The sequence below is a fragment of the Xenopus laevis genome, chromosome 1L (genome assembly GCF_017654675.1).
Source record: "Xenopus laevis strain J_2021 chromosome 1L, Xenopus_laevis_v10.1, whole genome shotgun sequence".
Lineage (NCBI taxonomy): Eukaryota > Metazoa > Chordata > Amphibia > Anura > Pipidae > Xenopus > Xenopus laevis.
The window spans coordinates 204,672,508-204,679,703 of NC_054371.1; positions in this window are offsets into that span (position 1 = coordinate 204,672,508).

A 7,196-nucleotide genomic window follows, 5' to 3' on the forward strand; every position below is an offset into this window, starting at 1 on the left:
CAGCCATAATGAGCATGGCAGCAAAAATGGAATTAAAACAATTCAAAAGAAGGGACTTATTTTCCTGGGGGCGGACCGTCCCATCAGTGCAGATGTCTGAGGTTAAAGCTGGTCACCTCTGGAGGTGTAGTGAGGCTATTTAGTTAGGGGGAACGTGTATTTTATGCATCAATCACATCTTGTATACGGCTTTAAACATGCATTGCGGACTCACCATTCTTTGGGTATGGGGTATGATTTAGAGGAGTAGTTCACCTTTAAAATTAACTTTTACTATGATGTACACATTGATATTCTTTGACAATTTGCAACTGGTCATTATTTATTATGGTTTCTCAGTTATTTAGATTTTTGTTATGCAGAAAATCTTTGCTGGGGGTCTTATTTACCCCTAGCAACCAGGCAGCAGTTTAAATGAGAGATGGGAATATGAATAGGAGAGGGATGGCATAGAAAACAAAAAGTAACACTTAACAATAAAATTGCAGCCTCACAGAGGAATCGTTTTTTTGGTTACCGGAGTCAGTGACCCCCATTTGAAAGCTGGAAAGAGGCAGTAGAGGAAGCCACATAACATAAAACTATAAAACAATTAAATAATGAAAGCAGATTTGCTAGTAATAGTAATAATAAAAACAGTAATAAAACTAAAAGTTAACCTAAAGGTCAACCACCCTTTTAAGATACGTTATTCATATGGACACTGTAGCCACAATTTGCGTATGGATGGTGATACAAGATGGAGAGTTTCCGCACATTTCCATTTATAGGGCAGGTTCACCCGCAGTACCAGTTATCTGCAACTTCCCTGGAGCCTCTGGAAAAGCCAGTTATGGAATTTGGCCAATGGAAACACAACAGTGACTACATTCAGTGATGTGCTGGCTGTCAGGTATTGCTGGGATTCGAGCCGGGGACCTTTGGGTTTCTGGCTCGATACCTTAACCATTTGGCCAGGTGAGCAGCCTGTAGGGTTGCTCTCTATGTGTAACCTGGTCTCTGCAGTCCCAGCCCAGCTGCCGCCTGATTGGCCTCTCCAGCCCCAGCTCAGCTGCTGCCTAGTTTAATCAGCCAATCAGGGCTGACTCTTCCCTATTTAAGGGCAGCACTTAGACCACTCCTTGCCAGAGCATTGCATGGTTTTCCTAGTACTGCGGCAGCGCCCCTAACTAGGTAGTTCTAGCTCTTGCCCCTTTTCCCTTATGATTCCGCCTTGCCTTGTCTGCCTGTCCTTGTCTTGCTTTATCCTATCTTGTACCTTCCCAACCTTGACCTGACCCTGCCTTGCTTGTTCCTGATTTATGCTTCCGTTCCACCTTGTATCTTGCCCTGACTTCACCTTGTACTGACCTTGTCTCGCCTGCTCCTGATTCTTGCTTTCCGACCCTGCCTTGTACCCCTCTCTTGCTATCTTGCTCCAGTCCTCTCTTGTTATCCACTCTTGTCTCCTTCTGCTCCTGTCTTGCTATCCGCTCCAGTCTCCCTCTGCACTCTATCCCCAGTTTGATCTGATCTACACCCGCACCGTCCTGTCCCATCCGCCCTCTCCGTCCTGCTCTGCACCTGATCCAGACTCTTCGCCCTCATCAACCTGTTCCTGCTTTCCCTTCAAGTGTTCCCTAGGCACATACAGCTCCTGCCCCCTACCTAATCCTTGACACTGGCCATGTCAGTGGAGACGTCACTGGTTACTGAATGTAGCACCAGCTTCTCTTTGTTTCTGCCATTTTTAATAGTTTGTGCAATAAAAAGTGTCTATACTGTGTGCGGCCCCTCATACACTTACCAAATCTGCCTGTGTAAGCATGTCCAGTTGCGTCTTTATATAACCTTTAAAGGAACAGTTCAGTATAAAAATAAAAACTGGGCAAATAGGCTGTGCAAAATAAAACAAAAATAAAATATCGTTAGTTAGCCAAAAATGTTATGTATAAAGGCTGGAGTGACTGGATGTGTAACATAATAGCCAGAATACTACTTCCTGCTTTTCAGCTCTCTTGGTTTTTACTGATTAGTTACCAGGCAGTAACCAATCAGAGACTTGAGGAGGGCCACATGGGTCATAACTTTTGAATCTGAGCTGAATGCTGAGGACCAATTACAAACTCACTGAACAGTTATGTCCCATGTGACCCCCCTTCAAGTCTCTGACTAACTCAGAGTTACAGAGCTGAAAAGCATAAAGTAGTGTTCTGGCTATTATGTTACACATCAGTCACTCCCAGTGTCAGACTGGCCCACAGGGATACCAGGAAAAGTCCCGGTGGGCCCACGTGTCAGTGGGCCCTCATGCTGCTAAACATTTGGCCTATTTCATGGTCATTTCCCATTTCTATGAGAATAATAGGCTAAATAGATGGAATAACGGATTATAGTATTTAAAGAAAAGAGAATAGGAGAATAGAGGTTGAGTGAGGAAAGGAAGAATAATAGTACTCAGAGTGGCCCCTGGTCTAAGGTTTTTGGGTGGGCCCCTCATGTTCCAGTTCGACACTGGTCACTCCAGTCTTTATACATTACATTTATGGCTAACTAACTATATTAGAAACATTTTTTATTTTGCACAGCCTATCTATTTACCCAGATTTTATTTTTACACTGAACTGTTCCTTTAAAAGTTCAATCTTCAATGGTTTTTTTAAGTATATACTTTTTTTTCTTAAAGGAGAAGTGACCCTAACTGAAAAGCAGCCTTTGGTTCTGGTCTAGTGCCGATGCTCCAGGTCACTGATCACCAAGGCTGGGGAGTGACACTTTAAAAGAGTCACGGCACCAACAGCACTAGAGAGATGTGCAGTTTTGTAGGCACAATGGAGCTAATGTGGAGCCTGTGGACTGGAAGGGAAAACATTTGCAGGGGGATTTCTTTCTTTTACTGCTTTAGCTAAATTTCCATTATTTTATCCCCAACATCAACCTCACTCTGGCTCTTGACAGGAAGCTTTCTAAATCGGATAATCCAACAATGATAACTGGCAAACAATGCCAAAATAGTGACTCTCTATGTCTCCTACACTGTATAAGGTACCAAGGGATCTAGCTTTTTAGAAATGCATTAAAAAAATAATAAATTCTCAATTCAGCATCTGTGAGCATTTATTTTATGCTGGTTTATTACACATAGGTGCCTGTATGATGGCAGAACGTGTCCCTTAACATGTTTTCATATAGAGAGCCATAGGAAAGCATTGCTGATGAACTGATGGCTTAGGAAAGAAGTTACTACTTCAGCACAGATGGAAGTCTTGATGTTCACAAATATTTTCCGGTATTGATTACGTTTGAAGATTCAGATGGATTGAAATGGGCTCAGTTCCTTGACATGCCCCAGTAAATCTTACTGATGGGGAAACATTATGGGAGCTAGAGAAACATGCATTTCCACAGCGGGGATCCGGCTCAGCATCTGTGCAGCCTTTATACCTGATAGTGAGACAGTTATAGTTACGAGACAATTGTATCAACAAATTGTTGCACTAAAAGGAAGGAGAAGTGGGACCCAGTGGAGATTGTTGGAATTCTGATCGTCTGCTGAATAGACATTATTTGCTGATGTACTGCACAACGAGGAAGGAAGGAGAATCTGCATCTAATCTGTACAGCCCAGGAGAAAAAGCTTAAAAACCATGATTTGTAATAACTAAAATGGATGGAAAATATTTAAGGATGTTGAATAATTAAACCTGAGATGTAGGGAATTTATAAAGAAATCCTGTTTTACCTTTGACACCCTTATACTGTATATTACCAACTTGATCTAAATTATACACACTTAGGGGGTTATTTATCAAAGGTCGAATTTTAGAGTTACATGAGCTTTTTTAGCCCTCGAATGAGCTCACAACATGATTTCTAATTTAAGAAAAACTCGAATCAGCAAGTTCAGGGTTAACAACCCGAAAACTTGAATTGATCGAGTTTTCAGCAGAAAAAACTCAAATTGATCGAAAAAAATCAAATCTTCAAATGGTTCAGAGATCTCTGCCATTGACTTCTACATGACCTCGACAGGTTTAAGATGGTGTATTTTTGAATTTAAGCTTTTCCCACGGTCGGGATATAATAAATCTCGGAAATTTCTATTTTTTAAAAAACAAACTCGAAAAAAATTAGAGTTTTTTTTTTATTCAAAAATACCCTTGAAAACTCTTTTCATGGAAAACACAAGACCTTTAATAAATCTGCCCCTTACTGTATGTCCACCTCCCTAGGAAAATGAAAGGGACAGTATTCCCCCCTAAAGACACATTTTACTTCCTGTTCCTAAAGAGCAAAGTCAAACAAACCAGCACCCTATTGAGAAGCCTCTATGTTAACCCCCTCCTACCCCCAGCTACAGCTTATTATTTTTATATAAAGAGTGGCTCATTGGACAGAGGCTTCTGAATGGGCTGCTGATTTGTTTGGTTTTGCTCTTTGGGACCAGAAAATGGGGCTTTAGTTTGATTACCAAATTTTAGAGCACAAAATTTAAAAAAATGGAATTTCTTATTAAAAGGCAAAACTTATCTTAAGTACAAACTCTAATCTTTGAGCCAATGTTGACAAAGAAGGTATATTGTCCCTTTAAAATTCCAGGTCAGAAATTTGCAATTATGACTTTTCTGAAAAGATAGAAACTTGATCAAGTTCTCACTATGAATTTTTGAGATTTATGAAATTGGATCACTGTACTTGTACAGTACAGGTACGGGACCTGTTATCCAGAATGCTCAGGACCTGGGGTTTATCCAGATAAGGGATCTTTACGTAATTTGAATCTTCATACCTTAAGTCTACTAGAAATTCATTTAAAGTGGACCCGTCACCCAGACACAAAAATCTGTATAATAAAAGTCCTTTTTAAATTAAACATGAAATCAAATTTCTATTTTGTATTAAAGCATTCCTAGCTGCTGTAAGCTCATTTAAAAACCTCAGCTGTCAATCAAATATTGTCTGCCCCTCCTCTATGCCATGTGCATAGAGGCGGGGCAGACAATTACTTTCACTTTCCATTCAGCACTTCCTAGATGTCACTGCTCTCCACACATTCTCCCCCGTTCTCTTCACCATTTAATTGTGTAAACAGTGCATGGGGATGGACATCAGGTCCCCCATTCTGGTGCACAAACAAGATTCTGAGATGATACAAGACTTGCCTTAAAAACAGTGTCCACAAAATGGCGCCTGCCTGCTTGTTATAATTATGAATTCCCAGACTGATGGAAACAAGATTCAAATAATTTATATAGTGTAATTAAAGTTCATTTTGCTTTACTAATGTAATAAAATAGGATTTTGAATAATTTTTTTGGGTGATGGGTCCCCTTTAAACAATAAATAAACCCAATAGGCTGGTTCTGCTTCCAATAAAGATTAATTATATCTTAGTTTGGATCAAGTACAAGGTACTGTTTTATTATTACAGAGAAAAAGGATATCATTTTAATAAAAGTTTATAAATGGAATCTATGGGAGACAGGCTATCCGTAATTTGGAGTTTTTTTACTGAATGACTTGGGGGGGGGGAAGTCCTTATGTTATCTGACAAGCCTGACCTGTTGCACTTGGGCATCACCTATGTACTAGTAATGTGCGGGTCAGGAAAAACTCAACCTGACCCCAACACACATCCTATCCCTAAATGTAGCCAAAGACGCACCAATTATATCGTACAAAACAAATTTTCATACGCTATTCGGTGCGTGTATGGTGGTAGACAAGCCAACCGTTATCGGCAGAAGACTTGGATATCGGTCGGCTCGTCGATCGGCCCAGGCAGAAAATTTGGATTAGGCACCTTTGAAGGCAAATGAACATCGGCCATTGTTAGTGCTGAATCATCAGATACAGGTAGAATTCTATTGTTTCTACCTGTATATCTGACAATTCAGCTTGTGTGTATTGAAACAAACTATCTTTATTGGAAATATCTTTTCCAAGAAAGATCGTAATTGTTACATCTATGGCCAGCTTTACACAAAAAATGTTACCATTGTAGGACCCGAGGCCAAAATGTACCCACGTCTTCTTGCTGTGTATGCTACTACTGTGCACAACTCTGGTCCCAATAATCTTCGGGAGCAGTGGAGGATTTTACTTCCCCAGTCTGACCTGCACCCAATCCTAAGTGGCAATGGTTGGACAAATTTCAACCGAAACATAACTTTCATATAATTGCTGTCATGTTTTTTTTATTTTTACTGCTTTATTTAATCTGAATCTGGAATCTGGTTAATTGTCGATCGTTACATTGAAACAAATGATCTTTCCTCGTACAAATAATAAAATCTCCACATCTATGGCCAGCTTCACTTCCAAATGGGGGCCCACCACATGCCAGTTGGAATGCAGGAGTGTAGACGTAAGTCTCTGCAGCACTACCAACAGGAAGGGAACCCCAACGGAGAAGAAACATCTGGGTGTACAACTAGCCATGTAACCAAAATAACCAGTATCATGAACAGCCGTGGTGGACCAACAATGTTGACAGACAAACAGGCAACAGTAGGAGGGAAGACTAAAGTATTTAAAGGCAAAGAACAGGGTGGTCTCTAACAATGAGGTTCCTCTGTTGATTAGTACAGTGCATCTGATCCTAAATTAGCAGAGCTGCGGCAGCTAAAGAACATAGACTGCACAGGTAAACACGGTGACTTTAGTAGTACAAAATGCTATATTGTAGCACTTGATGTCATGTGACCCGGTGGGCCCCCGGCTCTTGTGGGCCCTGCTGGCCCAGATCCGCTCCCTGATGAATCTTCCTGCAGAATCTCCCTGCTGCGACCTCCTTTTATTGGGCTGGTTGTGACAGCGCATGTGTGGTTGTGGCGGGGGGCCCTGCAACAGGTCCCAGGCCCCCCAGTCCAACCCTGCCCCTGGTCACCCCTGATGACCTTTGCTCAAGATCTTCCAACTACCAATAAGAAGCCACCATGCCTTCCACCTGCACTGTCCCAATGACATCCACCTGTGGCACGACCCAGGGTAGCAGGGACCACTAGGATGAAACCCACTGTAATTTACTTTTGGTAACTCTGTGGGCCAGTCAGATCCTGAGTGGGAAAATACTTTTGTCAAATAATGTATTGTGTATTACTGTATAATCATCCAGGTTGGTATAAAACCAAAGGAATCATCCATAAACCACAGCACCTACTCATCTCTTTTATTGCAATTTTATATATTTTATAGTTGCTGTTTTGCACAGAAAC